Below are 17,604 nucleotides of genomic sequence, written 5' to 3'. Positions count from 1 at the left end.
CAACGGGCTTCCTTCCGTTTCCTCGGTACCGGTTGTCGTTCCGTCCTCCCTTCTTGATTGATGCCACCAGGTGTGCCAGTCTTCCATCCTTGACGAATGCTTCAACAATATCCTTCAAGGATGTACACTCTTCCGTATCGTGACCTTTTGTCCCGTGGAAGTCACAGGATTTGCTCTGATCCGCATTCGGTCGCTGCCGGATCATTGGAGCTTTTGGCCACGGTAGCTTTTCAGTGGCAAATATCTCCGTGACGCTTTTGGTGAGTGGCGTCCACCGGTGCTTTTGGCTTGAAGGGTGCGTGTGATTTCTTCTGCCAACAAGAGGTTGAGAGCTGGATGAGGTGTCAAAGTTTACCCTTGACTGCCAGATACCTAGCTTCCTCTTTTTGTTCTGCCGGGCGATCCGGACATTGTTCTCTCTTGTCCTCTGCGTGTAGAGGTGTGTACTCTGGGGAAGATCCCTTCCCAGTTGCTTTTCTGTCTCGGCAAAGCACTTTGCCGCCGTCATGATGGCATCCCATGTTGATGGCATGCCGTCCTTACCCGTCAATGTGCGGATAAGCTCTGGATATTCGGCGCCCTGGATGAAAGCGGCGCGAACCATATCTTCACTTATGTTGCCGAGACTTAGCTTTTTGGAGTTGAAGCGGGTGATGAAGTCTAGTAAAGATTCATCCTCCTCTCTAACGCAGTTGAGGATCGTCCACTGTTCTTCAGTGTATTTCCTCTGTTGGCTGAAGTGTTGGCTGAACTTGTTCTGAAAGTCCGCCCAGTCATATATGTGGTGGACCGGTAAACGATCGAACCATGCCCTGGCCGCACCGACCAGAGTCATCTGGAACATGTAACACCACGTGGGTTCCGTCCAGTTGCTGACGGTAGCCCCCGCAATGAACCTGTTCAAATGGTCATCTGGGTCGGATAGACCATCATAGGTGCCAATGTTTGACATTTGTTTGGCACTTCTCGGGGCGATTGCTTCCGCAATGTCCCTTGCGAATTTTGACTTTCCCGCGTTTGTAGCAGTTGGTCTAAAGGTTTTGGAGAAGTCACGCGGGTTTCTCTCCGCATTTGTTGGTTTAAAAGCTTCCCCAAAATTCCTTTTTGGTTGGAAGTCCGTTTCCTTACGCTTCCCTTTCGCCTTATGGCGAGGGTTTGCGTCGGTATCGGATTCTTCCCTCTCGTCGTCTGAGTACTCGCACTCACTGTTCATATTTAGGTGTTGGCGAGTACTGCCGAATTCGTCAGCCTGTTGAACTGAACGCAAGCGTTCATCCAATTCAGCTTGGAACTCTCTTTGACGTGCTTCGGCCCACGCCTTCACTTGATCTAGTGTTTGGCGAGGGACCCTTGATCGTTTTTCCAACTGGGCATCAGTGAACCCCAGTGGAATGTTTACTGCACTTGCCCCGGCTTGGGTATCCGGGGTAGTGTTCGTAAGATTTGTATAACCGCCGGTGTTCCCAGTTACTGGGGTTGTGGTCACCGGGGTTACTTGGTCACTTACTGGTCTTGGGACCGGAGTAACGTTAACCATTTCTTCAGAAACTTTGAAAAGACTAAAAATTAGTTCTAGCTTTTTATGCACGGATGGCGCCAATGAAGAAACACTATGTGAACCCTGGACAGATTATAGATAATCTGGGGGTTAAGTAATGTTTCCCACGGATGAGGTCTAGCAGAGAAGGTTGTTCTTCAGGGGACCTGCAAAACAGACACCGTAAGCTCGTCACTGAGAAGGGGGGGGTTCCTCCTTGTGACCACCCTCCGGCGTGAGAATCAGACTAGATTGCTCTGAATATAAGAGTATATTAAGAGATTGCTAGATAAGATTGAGATATCAGATGATCTCCTTACCATTCCAAGGTGTTGGAGTATTTATAGCCGAGGGTAGGTTTCCAAGCAGGTACAGCCGGCTGAATAGTATTCCTGTTCTACCAACAGTGGACTATGCACAGGCCATGCTGGTTGGTGGATAGGTTACGGCCAACAGTAATAAGGTCGGCTGTATACTGTTCCTTTACTGCCGGCTACGCACTGTTCCACCAACTGTAGGCTGCGCACGTCCCCTCGTAAGGGTTGGTGAGTAGGCAGCGGCTAATAGTGACAAACAGTACTAGAGGGTGCTCCTACTCGTATTGTTGTCGGTGAGCTGTCACCCTGTGATTGGTTCATGGGCTGCTCTGGTCAATTTGTCTGTTCCGCCCATACCTTAGTAGGTATAGTACGAAAGACCTTCCAGAAGCATACGGACTGGCTCACTTGGGCGGGAGTATTCCCGCCTTGCTCATTCCTTCATGTGACTACTGAAGTAGCTAACACCCTGTGCGTGTAGCCTTCCCTGATGGCTTGTATCCGCAGCTGCGGGAACAGGCGGGGTACTTCACCATTGGGAGGCTTTCCCTGCGGGTACAGCTGGCGTACTGCGCTTAAGGTTCTTTGAGCATGGTGGGTCCTGCTGGAGCAGTTGGTCACTGCGCAGACGTCCCTGTTTTAGGTGAGTCTTGCGGGTCCAACTGGGCTCTGCTGGGACATACCTCTTCAATTATATATAAAAATAAAACCCAACCATGACCCCACCTCAAATTCCCACCCACTTGACACTACCTACAAAGAATTCATTCTTTCAAATTCGCATGGAAGAAGTTGTTGCTCAAGAATTTAACACTACAACAGATACGTGGGCTCAAGAATGCCAAGTAGGCATGAAGAATGACAACAAATCTCCTATTAGAGATGGACCGATAACCATTTACAAGCATTGTCGGTTACAAGACGCATCATATTGTTAACATCAATGGATAAATTATTAAGAGGAGAACAAACTTCAACCAATTTAAAGTAGAAAATATGAAAATGAGTATCCATTAAGGTGAAACTTTGTGTTCACCGTTTTTATTTTCATGTCAAAGTGATATGAGTTCATAAATCTTCATGCACAATATATAGTTGTCTTTAAATATGTCACAAAGCTAACTATTCTATAAGTGGTTTTATTTTTTCTTTTCATTTGTTTTTAACTTTCATACTTGTATGTTTTTTCATATATTGCTGTAGTATATCTTTTTGTATCTTTTTATTTAATTAATTATAATTTATGAGTTAACAGTCTGGTTTTTAAAACATTGCCTTTTGTTTAAACTAAAAATTTCTAGAGAGCATGTAAAGATAACAACAAAGCTTTCTTCTAACCATAAATATCATATTTATATAATAAACTTTGATTACAATGTTATTGCTAACAGTTTTCTGAGCATGCTAAAAGATACCAAGTATCTAAGGGACCTTACAAAAGACAATATAAGCATGAACCAAAACATAGAGATTGTGTTGCACAACAAAATCTCATAGTTTCATTTTAAGAACGTTAAGTCAACGCAATTTTAACATTCGCAGCTTATGAAGCTCCACATAATGTTTTTGCAAGCGCGCCACCCCTGCCTGAGTCAACCAAGTACACCAGACTAAAAGTTTAGTCATCTAAACTTATGCTTAAACACCATATATTATTATAAGAATGCAAATTTGTTATAATCATAATAAGATGTACCTTGTTTGCGTAAACTTGAGACATGCAGTTGACTTGTTTGATATCTGATTTCTGACTCTTCATTTGCACAACATCCTTTCGGTTAAAAGCAAATTGACCACCGTTAAAAATGCAGAATAACAATAATAAATTCACAATAAAAGTTAATAAAGCAAAAATATTAGGATTTTGAGTAGACATACACATCAACAGTTTGTTCATGTGAGTAACGCGAAGATGAGCTGCTCATGTATTTTGCTTGCCTAATCCTACAAAACCATTTAGAAAACAGCATTATAGATTCTGCAAAAAAACAAAAGGTGAAATTATTAAAATGCACTTGAAAATTGAAAAGGGTCCCACCTTGTACGTTTTTCGTTTCGGAAAACTGGCATAGGGACAGCTTTGGAGAATAGCAAACTGTGGTGACTGATACCAACTATACCACGAGATTCCAAAAACTTGGTGTGGAGTTCGAGAGATGAATCCCTATATGATAAATAACACCATTAACTTCATTATTCAATAAAGAAGTGATTTTAAGTAATTAAAAAACAATGGTAAAAACTACAAAGGAACCATTTTTAATCATTTACATACACTAGAAAACATGTCGAAGAAAAGTAGTTAAAAAGTATGTTGAGAATTGCGTAAGCATGCGCACATATCACTTCAATGAAAATGATAAATTTGAAATTCAACGGTTAATTCTCTCCTATTTTAAGTATAAAAATGCACACATATTCATGCATTTAGACAAAAGACTATCAATACCATATTTAAAAATTAAAAAAAAAACTTTTAAACAAATTGAAACCTACACACATTCTGGTAAACTTATATAATAACAGTGCACGGGTTATTATGATTCTCGCAGTTCTCAACATACTGTTGGTTATGAATACACACACATGTGTATGTGTGCACTATGGTTGAACGAATAACTAACATTTTATGTTAACAATCACGCTCTTTATGTATTAGACAATATGAGGCAGTTAATGTATTAGCTTATATTAGAGGGTGTTATGTGTATATATGCATTCTATATAAACATATGTAATCTGCAGTATCAATAACATATACAATTACCAAGATTAACTTGGTATCAGAGCCTTGCTCTGCAACCCTAAACAGCCGACACACAAAAAAAAAACTGCCGCCACCCTCCACCCTTTAACACAACATCTGATGGCACTGCTTGCTTGCTTCTCCACAGCTGAGAAAACCAACCATAATTCTCACAAGTTTGGTTTTACCCTAACCTCCACCAACTATGGTTACTGGAAAACCATGATTCAACCCTTTTTAGTTACAAATCGATTGTTTGGTTATTGTCGAAGCACGAAATGAATCTAACCTGATCCATGACGATGTTTCCACGGATTTTCGAGATGAACGAACCACGTCTTGATCTTCTTCTTCTTGCTGCTGGTGACCTGCGATGGCTTTTTGGGGGAGTGGAGGTGACTGCTAAGAAATCCTGAGGAATCTCTTGTTCACAGACACAAAAAAGTGGTGGTGGCTCTTATTGAGCATGACCCTCTAATAAGGAGGTGGAGACCTCCTTATATAGAGAGCCTCATGGCCACCATCATGATACCCTAATGGGCCTAGCCCAGTTAGGGTTACCTCCACAATACCCTCTCAGCCCAATAACATTGTATTAGTCCATGTAATAAAATAAGCCAAACATAATAGATTTAGGGTCGTAGAACCGGGTTTTAGTCCATGTAAACAGCCGACACACAAAAAAAAAAACTGCCGCCACCCTCCACCCTTTAACACAACATCTGATGGCACTGCTTGCTTGCTTCTCCACAACTGAGAAAACCAACCATAATTCTCACAAGTTTGGTTTTACCCTAACCTCCACCAACTATGGTTACTGGAAAACCATGATTCAACCCTTTTTAGTTACAAATCGATTGTTTGGTTATGTTGATGGATCCATTCCATGCCCAGATCCCACTGTTATCACCCCCTCAGCCGATAAAAACAACCCTCCCACAACCCAACCAAATCCAAACCATGACACGTAGGTGTCTAACGATGCCCATGTACGTATGCTACTTCTATCCACAATATCTGAAGGTGCTTTTCAACATGTTAAGGGCACCACTTCTCGTTAATTATGGCTAGCTTTGGAACGAGCCTTTGCCCCCAATACATCCTCTCGAGAATACACCTTAAAACAACAACTACAACGAATCTACTATGGCGTTTCTTACACGCCCACAGGAATATGCTGATGCTATGGCTGAAATTGGAGAACCAGTTAAAGAAAAAGACCTAGTCATGCATGTTTTGACTGGTCTTCGTGAAGAATACAACAACTTGAAATCCACCATATTGGGACGTCAATTCCCTACAGCTTTCTCTGAATTGAATAGCTTAATCTCTGATCACGACTACATGATCAAGAAACCCGCCCCACTTGCAGCTCAAGCTTTTGCTGCCACTACTACCGTTACACCACCATCACCTGCTGCGACTCCATCCATACCTACTGAGACCCTTACCGCTCTTCAACAACTTATGTCTTCCATTGGTCTCAATGTTCTGCCACAATCTTCACAACCACAAGCTAATTATGTCTCTTGTGGTCGTGGTCGCAATTATTCCAACCGTGGTCGTGGTGGTCGAAACAACTTTCGTTCCTACAACAACAATGGCAGCAATCGTGGTCAATTCAATTGGGCAACAACTCAAAATATGGTTCATGGTACATGTAACAGGTGTGGCATCGCGCACATACCATCTCTGTGTCCTAACCGTGATCCCAACACCATGAGATCAAGACAAGCTACTGCCAACTATGCTGATGGTCGTTCACAAGGTTCAACAGCTTGGCTTCCTGACACCGGCTCCAACAGCCATGTGGCTTCTGATCTCCACAGTCTTGATCACTCAGAACCTTATTACGGTGAGGATTCTCTTCATGTCGGCAACGGTGAGGGTTTACCTATTTTACACATTGGTTCCACCAAAATTCACTCTCCAACCAAAACTTATTCAATTTCTGATATTCATGTTCCATAAATTAAAAGAAACCTTCTTTCTGTTCAAAAGTTTTGTCATGACAATAACGTTTTCTTTGAATTTCATTCTACTTTTTTTGCTGTGAAGGACATATTTACACGCCATACCCTCCTCCCGGGTCCAAGTGATAAAGGGCTCTACTCCATTTGTCTTCCGCCACTTCGTCCTCTTCACAAAGTTGCTTTCTCGGCTGTTCGTGCCTCTACCGACACATGGCATAGAAGACTTGGACATCCACATCCAGATCTTTTGAAGTCTATTATTTAATTTTTCACTTCCTGTTAGCAATAAGAGTTTGAGTATCTCTTGTAATTCTTGTCACATGGGGAAATCCTCAAAACTTCATTTGTAATCTTCAACTTTAAGAGTAGTAATGTGTTGGATTTAATTTTTTGTGATGTTTGGGGGCCAGCACCTGTTAAATCTTTTAATGGTGATAACTATTTCTTACTTTGTGTGGATCATTTCACTCGATATATGTGGATTTAAAACAAAAATCTGATGTCTGTATTACTTTCAAACATTTTCATTCAATGGTTGAACGCCAATTTCAAACCAAACTAAAATCTGTCCAAACAGATTGGGGCGGAGAGTTTCGACCTCTCTCCTCCTTATTCTCCTCACTTGGCATCATTCATCATCTCTCTTGTCCTCACACCAATGAACAAAACGGATTTGTTAAGAGAAGCAACCGACATGTTGTGGAAACGGGTCTTACCCTTCTTGCTCAGTCGGGCGTTCCTAAGAAATTTTGAAACTTTGCCTTCGACACGGCAGTTTATCTTATCAATCGGATGCCCTTTTGTGTTGCTTCTAAAATTTCTCCGTTTGAACACATTTTTAAATTTGAACCCGACTTAACATTTTTGCGTGTGTTTGGATGTCAATGCTACCCTCATCTATGTCCTTATAATCATCACAAAATGGGCTTTCGTTCGTTACCATGTATCTTTCTTGGATATAGTCCATCCCATCATGGTTACCGATGTCTTGAATCCACAACTAACCGTCTTTATGTTGCCCGACATGTTCGTTTTAACGAACAATACTTTCCATTTGCTCAACCCACTTGCACACCAAACCCATCCCCTCAACCCCCTTCCTATGTGTCCTCCTTCCCAATCCCTCCCAACCAACCCACCACCTCTGAAATACCCTCCAACACAATCCACAGCCCTAACGATCAGTCTTCTCCACCTGTTCTGACTCCAACTACCACTTCTAACCAGTCTCCTATACCCGAGCCATCCACAACAGCCTATTACCACCCAAACAGACCCTGAACAACCTATTTTCACTCACACAACCCCTAACCAGCCTGTTCCCAACCAATCAACATTCACCATTCCTTCTCAACAGCCTCTAGCCCCAATCTCTGAACAACACAACATTGTCCCACTGTCTGCCACATCATGAGCCAACCCAACAAGGCCCCGACCTTCCAATCTTCGCCAAAACCCCAAAACCGTCAAACCGTATAATGCTGCCTCTTTTCATACCCATACAACTCAACCCGACACTGAACCCGCTACCTTTACCGTTGCTAACAAGGATCCACAATGGCGACAAGCCATGGCTGAAGAGTATTCAGCTCTTTTGAGAAACGGCACGTGGACTTTAGTACCTCGTGTTCCGAATTCCAATGTGGTTGATTGTAAGTGGGTGTACAAATTAAAGCGAGACCAAACCGAGGCTATCAAACGATACAAGGCGCGCCTAGTCGCCAAGGGTTTTCGACAACAACCATGCATTGACTATCAAGAAACATTTAGCCCAGTTGTTAAAGCAACAACAATCCGCGTTGTGCTTTCGTTGGTTGTTACACAAAAATGGCCTCTAAGGCAACTTGATGTACAAAATGCCTTTCTACATGGCCATCTAAAGGAGACTGTATATTTACAGCAGCCTCCCGGTTTTGTTGATCCTCAGAAGCCTGATCATGTTTGTCTTTTGCACAAATCCCTATATGGTTTAAAACAGGCGCCTAGGGCATAGTTTCATCGCTTGTCTACAGCTATTCATGAGCTCGAGTTTAGGGGGTCCAAGACCAACCCCTCATTGTTTATCAACTCTTCTAAGGGCACACTCTTGTATATGCTTGTGTATGTTGATGATATCGTTTTGACAGGCAATAACTCAAAAGCGATTGATCTCGTTGTCCGCCGACTCGGTCAATCATTTGCTGTTCAAGATATGGGAAAGTTGTCTTGTTTTTTGGGTATTGAGATCGTTACTAAAGGTTCAGATATCCTTCTGTCACAACAAAAGTATATTCTTGAACTTCTTGAACGGGCTAATCTATCTCATGCACACCCTGTGTCCTCACCGATAACTACTACAGCTAATCTTGCTCTCGGTGACAGCCCCCCATTCCATAATCATAATCCTGTCCAGTATCGTCAGATTGTGGGAGCTCTTCAGTACGTTACGTTGTCTCGTCCAGACATTACCTATGCGGTTAACAAGGTCTGTCAATTTATGCACTCGCCAACTGAAAACCGATGGTCCACAGTTAAGCGCATTCTTCGGTATTTGCAAGGTACTGCACATCATGGTCTTCTCTTAAAACAAGCTTCGGGTACTGCCCTTCATGCCTACACAGATTCTACTTTTAACCACTTGACTGTGTTCTCTGATGCTGACTGGGCCGGTGACCCAGATGACCGTCGATCCACTGGGGGATATGCAGTTTATCTTGGGTCGAATCTTATTTCTTGGTGTGCACGAAAACAGAAAACTGTCTCTCGGTCATCAACTGAATCTGAATATAAAGCACTTGCTGATACAGTCACAGAACTAACTTGGCTTCGAACACTTCTACACGAGCTTCGGTGTGATAATCTAGGCGCAACGTACTTGTCGAAGAATCCGGTATTTCATGCACGCACAAAGCATATTGAGGTGGATTTTCATCTTGTTCGGGAACTAGTTGCTCCAGGACAACTCCTTGTTCACTTCATATCGACTGAAGATCAAATCGCAGATGTCTTTACCAAGCCGCTTTCTTCTGAACGGTTATGGTCCAAGCTACAAGTCGCTCCCCGGCCTTAGCTTGCGGGGGGATATTAGACAATATGAGGCAGTTAATGTATTAGCTTATATTAGAGGGTGTTGTGTGTATATCTGCATTCTATATAAACATATGTAATCTGCAGTATCAATAACATATACAATTACCAAGATTAACTTTACGCAACTGTATGCAAGTTAGAGAAACATCAAAACCCTGCTTCGGGAGACTGAAAACGTCTTTTAGATCCTGAGATAACACACACAGATAAGTTTAAACGGGCCAATGTTGCGGGTCAACCCAACATTTTTCAACCTCTTGATAATTGACTATAATATCCAAGTTTTCAGTGTTCGCACCTTCTGAATGAAATAACGAGGTTGATCTTTGCGTTCAGTAGCGCATTTTGGATAAAGCCACTTTATATATCTGTCTTGTGACCACTTAAAGAGTCAGTTAATGACATAACAAGAAGCATGAATAATGATATATTGGATAAAGTCTGACCTGATTTCTGTATATCTTTTCTTCAATGGTACTACAAGTAATTAAACGGTATACAATAACGTCTTTGTTCTGTCCAATGCGGCATGCACGATCAACGCTTTGATTATCAGTACTGCAAAATAATTGTAAGATGAAATGGTCACTTGATTTAATTAGTGAGAAGAAAAAAAAAATATTCAACCTCGGGTTCCAAGCAGGATCGATTACAATAACGCGATCCGCCTTCGTAAGTGTAAGTCCCAGACCACCAACTTTAGAAGTCAAAAGAAATATTGGAGCTCTACCACCCCCTTGAAAATCCTGTTATATTTATATTAATTTTTAATGTTAAATAAAAATCATTTTCTTTCTAAAAAAATACCGACATTGCTAATCTTTAATCTGTCACTATTTTTGGTAGTACCATCCATCCGCAAGAACTTGTAGCCTCGGGCATTAAGAGTATCCTAATCACAAAGAACATCAAATAAAAGTACCCGAAAATTTCACAGATGGTCCCTATGGTTTGACCTTGTTGCAAGTTTGGTCCCTAGCTTTTAAAAATTGCAAAATTGGTTTAAACATTTGTGAGAAGGTTGCATGTTTAGTCCCCATCGTTAATCCCAGATAGTTTTTAATGAAATGTGATGCCATGCGCCATTCATGTTAGGATAGTTGTTTCAAACTCTATAACTCCTGACATCGACTTCATCACCTTCGATCAGTGCAAAATTGAATGTTCAGTGCGTGATTGAAGGCGATGAAGTTGATGCTAGGAGCTTTGGAGTTTGAAAGAGTATTTAACTAGGATTCTAAATTTGGAAAGACACAATTACACAGTTTACACTCACTTGAACGGCGCATGACAAACAATTAACTGGGATTAACGGTTGAGACTAAACGTGCAACACTCTCAAATGTTTGGACCTAGTTTGCAATTTTTAAAATTCGGGGACCAAACTTGCAATATGGTAAACCACAGGGACCATTTTTGCAATTTTCTCTAAAATTAAAATACAATATCAGTTTACTATATAAAAGTAAGTTTACAAAATAAACTTTTTAAACAAACCTGAAGAAGATTGAGCATTATGCGAGTTTGTGAGAAGATAAGAACATTATGACCTTCGGGAATGAGATTATCCTGTTATAAGAATTAAAGTAAAAAAAGTTCACACTTGCTGCTATAAAACTAATTAAAATTAACAAAATCAAACAAAACTCTAACCAACAAAGACATAACAAATGAAATCTTGCATGAAACATTGTCATGATTCTCCTTAATGTCGCATTCATTTGCGACATCCGCTATGTGCTTTGCTATGTTTTCAGCAACCCATTGATCTTCTTGACTTAGCATTGATTCCATCCCGCGTAGAACATTTTTAGCGGCTCGTTTTGTTAATAGAAGTGGATGATCACATATCTTTTTCAATATCTATAAGGTTATATAAAGAATAAAGATTAAAAGAATAAAGTGTCTTTTTCGTCCCTAAGGTTTGATCGTTAACGCAACTTTAATTCACAAACTTTTATTTTTTGCAGCTGGACCCTTGAGGTTTCCAAATATTGGCATTATTGTTTACATTTCACCAACCCTGTTAATTTTTTAACGTTAATTCAGGGGTATTTCTATCCTTTTACCTATTTGAATAAAAGTGAAAATTGTGATTAAACCTCGGGACGATTTAAAATCGTCCCTAAGGTTTGATAATTGCCACTTTCATTCATATAGGTAAAAGGACGAAAATGTCAAAATTCGGGGTTAGTGAAATGGACGAAAATGTCAAAATTCGGAGACCTCAAGGGTTCAACTGTAAAAAAAAGTTTTTGGACTAAAGGTGTGTAACTGACCAAATTAACCAAACCTCATGAACGAAAATGACACTTTACTCGAGAATAGTGAAGATCAAGTATCAACATTGAGGTGAAAGATAAACCAACTATAATACCGCTAGAGCAGGTAAAGGTGAATAATAATCATCTTTCTTACTCTTCAAAAAGGCTTCAGATAGTTGTTGCTGCAACAAAAGATATTAGTAATTAGATTATACTATATTACATAATCCGTATACCGATCGACGATTACTGTTAGTACCTGACAAGCAGATAATCTTAACCAGACAACAATCTCAATCTTCCTAGGAAGCTTGGCACCATCTTCACCAAAGATGTCATCTTTTTGGCGTCGAAGAAAATATGGCTGAATGTGATTTCCTAATTTCTGTTTTTGATTAACATAACAAATATTTATTTTAAAACATAGTAACTGTCAAGTAACTATGAACCAGCGATTACTAAACTGCTTGAGAATAATGAAAACCCCGTGAGGTGTAATGCTTTATTAATCAACTATATAAATACAAGGAAACATTATACAATAGTAAAATACAATATCCTAATAACGGTACCAGTATAATTATCAAACTCTAATAAGATATTCTATAATATTCTTTAATACTATTGAAAAATTGTTTTTATGTAACCGAAAGAACCATAACCTGTGCAACAGCTGAACCAATGAGCTTCTCTCTTTCTGTTGCGTCTTTTTCTCTTCCGCGAAGGATTGCCTTCTCGTAATTGGACTTAAACCTGAGAGAATATGCAAACACAACAGTAAGAAGAGGAACATGAAAGTAGTTAGATGTAGAACCTGAGAAACTTGTTTTTAACAGCATAAATAGGCACCTGTAAACGAGCCGAACGTTCGGTGAAATGTTCGTGAACCGTTCGGCGGGAAGTTCGTTTATGTTTGTTTATTAATAACCGAACGAACATGAACAAAAAATTTTGTGTTCTTTTAATTAAATGAACGAACATGAACTTATGCTTCGTTAGTTCATTTATGTTTGTGAACGTTTGTTCATGTTTGTTTATTTATGTTCATTTATATCTGTTTATTTATGTTAGTTTATGTTCATTTACATATGAATAGAAAATTATTAAATATTATCTTGAAGAGTCATCGGCTAGTGGTTTTATATTTGTTCATTGATGTTCGTTTATGTTTGTTTGTGTTCATTAATATTTGTTCATATATGCTCATTTGTGTTTGTTTATCTTTGTTCAGTTATGTTCGTGAACTGTTTGTTTCTAACTTATAAAAACGAACATAAACAAACACGAACATGTTAATATTTTAAATAAACGAACGTGAACACAAAATATGTGTTCAATTAAGTGTTCGTGTTTGTTTAAAGTTAAATGAACGAACACGAACATGCCCTTGTCCGTGTTCGTTCGGCTCGTTTACAGGCCTAAGCATAAATGAAATATTACCATTTCTTGTTACCCAACGGTCCTGGACAACAGAAGTCAAACAAAGCCCACAGTTCCTTAATTACATTAAAATTAAAAAGGATCAATAAAGGAGACTTACATGTAATATAATATGAAAACAGATGGCATAATCATCAAACGGTATACCTTAAGATAATTTTGCAGTGGAGTGCCACTAAGTATTATACGATGAGAACAAGGTATAGCGCGCAAACGTTTAGCCCTTTGCGTACTGGGATTCTTTATGAGATGCCCCTGCATTTAGATGTTCAAGTTAACAAATATTTTTTCCCAATGTATATAATTTTAAAATGATAATAAAAACTACAATATTACTACAACAACAATCCACTTTTATGAATAAAGCAATTTTCGATGAATTTGGCCCGTTTTATATGTATCCTTTGTAGCTAAATTTTCAGATAAAATTTCCTTGAAAGCAAGTGAACAACTGAGCATAAACTGCATATTAGAGTCAATTAGACTAGTTATGCAATTATCATATCTAGAAGGTATGTGTAACATTATCCTCTATATATAGATAGGTATATATAGCCCTTATGCATGGTTATTAAAAGCCATTGTTCCTTGCGCCTAGGCCCATTTTCCAGGCAATACCCAATATATGCGCTTCTAGTTCCCAGGCCCTCGCTTATTCAAGGAATTACATTTGAATCTTGATTCTTTTAGAATTTTCGATACTAATTAGATAATGAATGCTATATAATATAATAGCTTTTTTTTATTTCATATGAAGAATAGTATTATTTTTCCAATACATAATATGCTTTATATTTTTTATTTAAGTGCGCTTTTTTTTCTTAGGCCCTCACTTTTTTTGCGCCTAGGCCCCAGGCGAGGCCTATGCGCCTTGAGTGCGCCTAGCGCATTTGATAACTATGCCCTTATGTAACCTATTATAAACACAGTTAATATACAATACAGCTTCCGGTTTATATCTGCAAGCACAAAATACCTCATCAAGAATCATGTAATCCCATGTTAAAGCCTCCTCGCCCGTCTCAGCATGGTCTCTACATAAAGATTTGACGTTATGGCGAGCAATATCATAAGTTGTAAGAAGAATACCCTTATCCTAAATATTTAAAAAAAAATAAAAATAAAAAAAAAATAACTAATGCATGGGTTTATATTAACTGAATTTTGGTAGAAATCTTATTTATGTAAGCAGCTTTGAGGGAAAATGATTTCAGACAAAAGTATACCTGGAGTATGAACTGGTGGAGCTCATGCTGTCTCGTTTTTGCATACGTCCCAACGTATCTGAAAAGTTACGAAAACAACTAATGGTCTCAAATCTGCACAACTATAACTATAAGCTTATGATGCTAAAAAAAAAAAGAGAAAATCACGATAATGACCGGATATTTTGGAGATATGTCTAATTTTAACATGGCCATTCTTGTGATTTTTTGAAAAAACAAATACAAGTTATCCAAACTCACGTTCGTGTCTTCCCCGAAAGATTAACCACACCAAGTTCTTTCATCCAATGTAGTAACACTGTCTTGGGGGCAATAACTAAAACCCTCTTAATCAAGTTTGCCCGAAATAATCCCGCCAAAAAGGCACAAATCTGAAACAACATGAACAAATAAAGTCATGTACTTTCAACGTGTTGAAAAGAGGATACAAGTAGTGTTGTAAACGAACCAAACGTTCAGTGAACAGTCGTGAACCGTTCGGCGTAAAGTTCGTTTATATGAACAAGAAATTTTGTTCGACCAGTTAAAGAAACGAACATGAACAAAGCCCTCGTTCGTTCAATTCAATTGTGTTTGTGAACGTTCGGTAAACACTTGTTCATGTTCGTTTGTATATGTTGTTTATGAAAGTTTTTTTTTTACAATTCATTTATTTTATCTAAACATTTTATACGCTTTAGTTATTACTCCTAACATAAAATAGGAAACAATATTCTCATATTGTTTTTTGCAATGTTCTTACTTCCTTCCTCATTATTCGTTTTTTGCAATGTTCTTACTTCCTTCCTCATTATTCACATTGATGAATACATCGATCTCAAACTTTAGGATCTGCCAATTTTATTTGTGTTCATGAAGCGATAGTGAACACATTCATTTCCTTAACGAACGAACACGAACACAAATTCTCGTTCGGTTAGTGTTCGTGAACACATTATTTCTTTAACAAGCGAACATGAATAAGGCCTTGTTCGTGTTCGTTTACAGCCATAGATACAAATGCATACCTGCATCGTCTTCCCAAGGCCCATATCATCGCCCAAAACGCCACCCTTGCCTTCATAATGAAGGGACCAAAGCCACTTCAAACCTTCAACTTGATGAGGGTATAACATGTTTGCAATCTCATTAGGTAACGAATAACTTAATCTTAAAGAAGAATCTTTTGATTCGTCGTTCGATGTATGCACCTTGCTAAATGATGCATGTTCAACATTTACATGTTCAGAGACCTTAACGGGCTTCTGTTTGATATAGTTTTCATTTGTAACCGAATGGGATGAGCTTGAAAGTTGCTTGCTTGGCAGTTTACCATTTTCAAATAACGAGCGCAGTTTGCTTAGCACATTTCTAATTTGACCAACACTGTTAACTATCTTCCCCGTGTTCTTTACAGGACCACTTTCACCTTTCTTAACGCTTCGAAAGTCATCTTCGTTCATAACTTTTGATGGAACGTTCCCTGCTCGATCCAAATATATAAAGATATTAGAGTATAACATGGAGGCTGCATATATAGAATGTACATATTAAAGTACAAGAATTTTATCTTTAATCAACATATTGCAACGTTGAGTTTCACGCAAGACAAAAAGCGTGAAACTTGATGCGTTGCAACTAATTCGGGATAAAAAAGACACAAAAATGCATACTGCGCAAAAAAACAGTACTGCGGTTAGCCCTAAATTTATATCAGGGCGGACTCAAACTGTATGAAATTTTTTTTGGGGGGGGGCTCAAATTTTCAGCCGAAAATGGGTAAATTTACACTACTGCGCAAAAAAAAACAGTGGGGCCGAGGCAACCCCCAGCCCTCGCTATGCTTCGTCCCTGATATAAATTTAGGGCTAATCGCAGTCTTTTACATTTTTTTTCATTGTTTTGTAAATCTCTCTTGTGTTAGAGTATTTCCGGCAGGTCATCTATCTCCATTGTTATAATTATATTAAAAATCACTACATATTCTATCTTATATCAATTAAATAATATTTTTTTATATCTTTATCATTACCTTTTTTTTCTCCTCCATTCACAACAATTATTAAAAGAATTATAGAGTTTGAATAGTGTTTTTTTTAATATACTCACGAACAGTAACATTTTCTATCTCCTCCACTCGCAACCACTTACATAAACGGTTAATATTCTTTGGTTTATTATTGTAGGCACTACATTTCGTGTTAAAATGTGAAATTAGGGTTAAAAATATCCACACAGATAGATTATATGGTTGTAAATGCACCGGACAAACAAAAAATTTTCGTTCGGTAAGCTTAACAAACAAATATGGGCAGAGACCGCGTTCATTCAATAGTGTTCATGAGCGTTCGGTAACGTCCGATGATGATTATACCTTTTGAAATTATGTAATCGTTTATGTTCGTTTGTTCATTAGAGTCGTTTATGTATGTTTGTCCATCAACATTCATTAGTGTCTGTTAGTGTTCGTTTGTTCATTAATGTCAGTGTGTTCGTTGGTCCATTAGTTCCGTTAGTGTTCGTTTGTCCATTAGCATCCGTTTACAATATTAACGAACTGATGCAAACGAACACGGACAAACTCAATTCGGTTTGTACCACAGAGTGGTCTTACGAGAAGGAGAATCGAAATCGGTTGAAGGACCGTCGTCGTTTTCGTCACGATCCTTCTTCATTTTCTGTACGTAAAATCAAACTCAAAAGGTAAACATATATACATACATAAAGTATTATAACATAACATACATACATATATATATATCTAAGTTTGCAAACACAAATTTCATGAAATAAACATCAACGGGTTACCTTTGAAAATTGGAAAAGAAAGCAGCTAGCGATTGTTACTAGATGAAATGATGAATGATTACTCACACTCATACATACAGTAGAAGCCCGATAAATTAATAATCGATTATTTAATAAACTCTCTCGAGATAATATTTTTTGCCGGTCCCGACTCGGGATAGGGTGCTAAATTAATAATTCGTTAAAATTATAAGATAATACATTTTTGATAATTTCTTTAGACCCCATTTAAAATATAAATTAAT

General features: G+C 38.7%; 1 pseudogene; it reads right to left on the bottom strand.

Moving 5' to 3' along the window:
* Nucleotides 1-3,372: 3,372 nt before the first annotated feature.
* LOC143614497 (protein CHROMATIN REMODELING 24-like) lies at nucleotides 3,373-17,226 on the bottom strand (annotated as a pseudogene).
* Nucleotides 17,227-17,604: the final 378 nt, after the last annotated feature.

This window comes from Bidens hawaiensis, unplaced genomic scaffold, assembly GCF_021521415.1.
Source record: "Bidens hawaiensis isolate Kalapana, Puna unplaced genomic scaffold, B.hawaiensis_p1.1 tig00040086_1, whole genome shotgun sequence".
Classification (NCBI taxonomy): domain Eukaryota; kingdom Viridiplantae; phylum Streptophyta; class Magnoliopsida; order Asterales; family Asteraceae; genus Bidens; species Bidens hawaiensis.
Note: the sequence above shows the minus strand (reverse complement) of the source record. Positions and strands in the feature narration are given on the sequence as shown.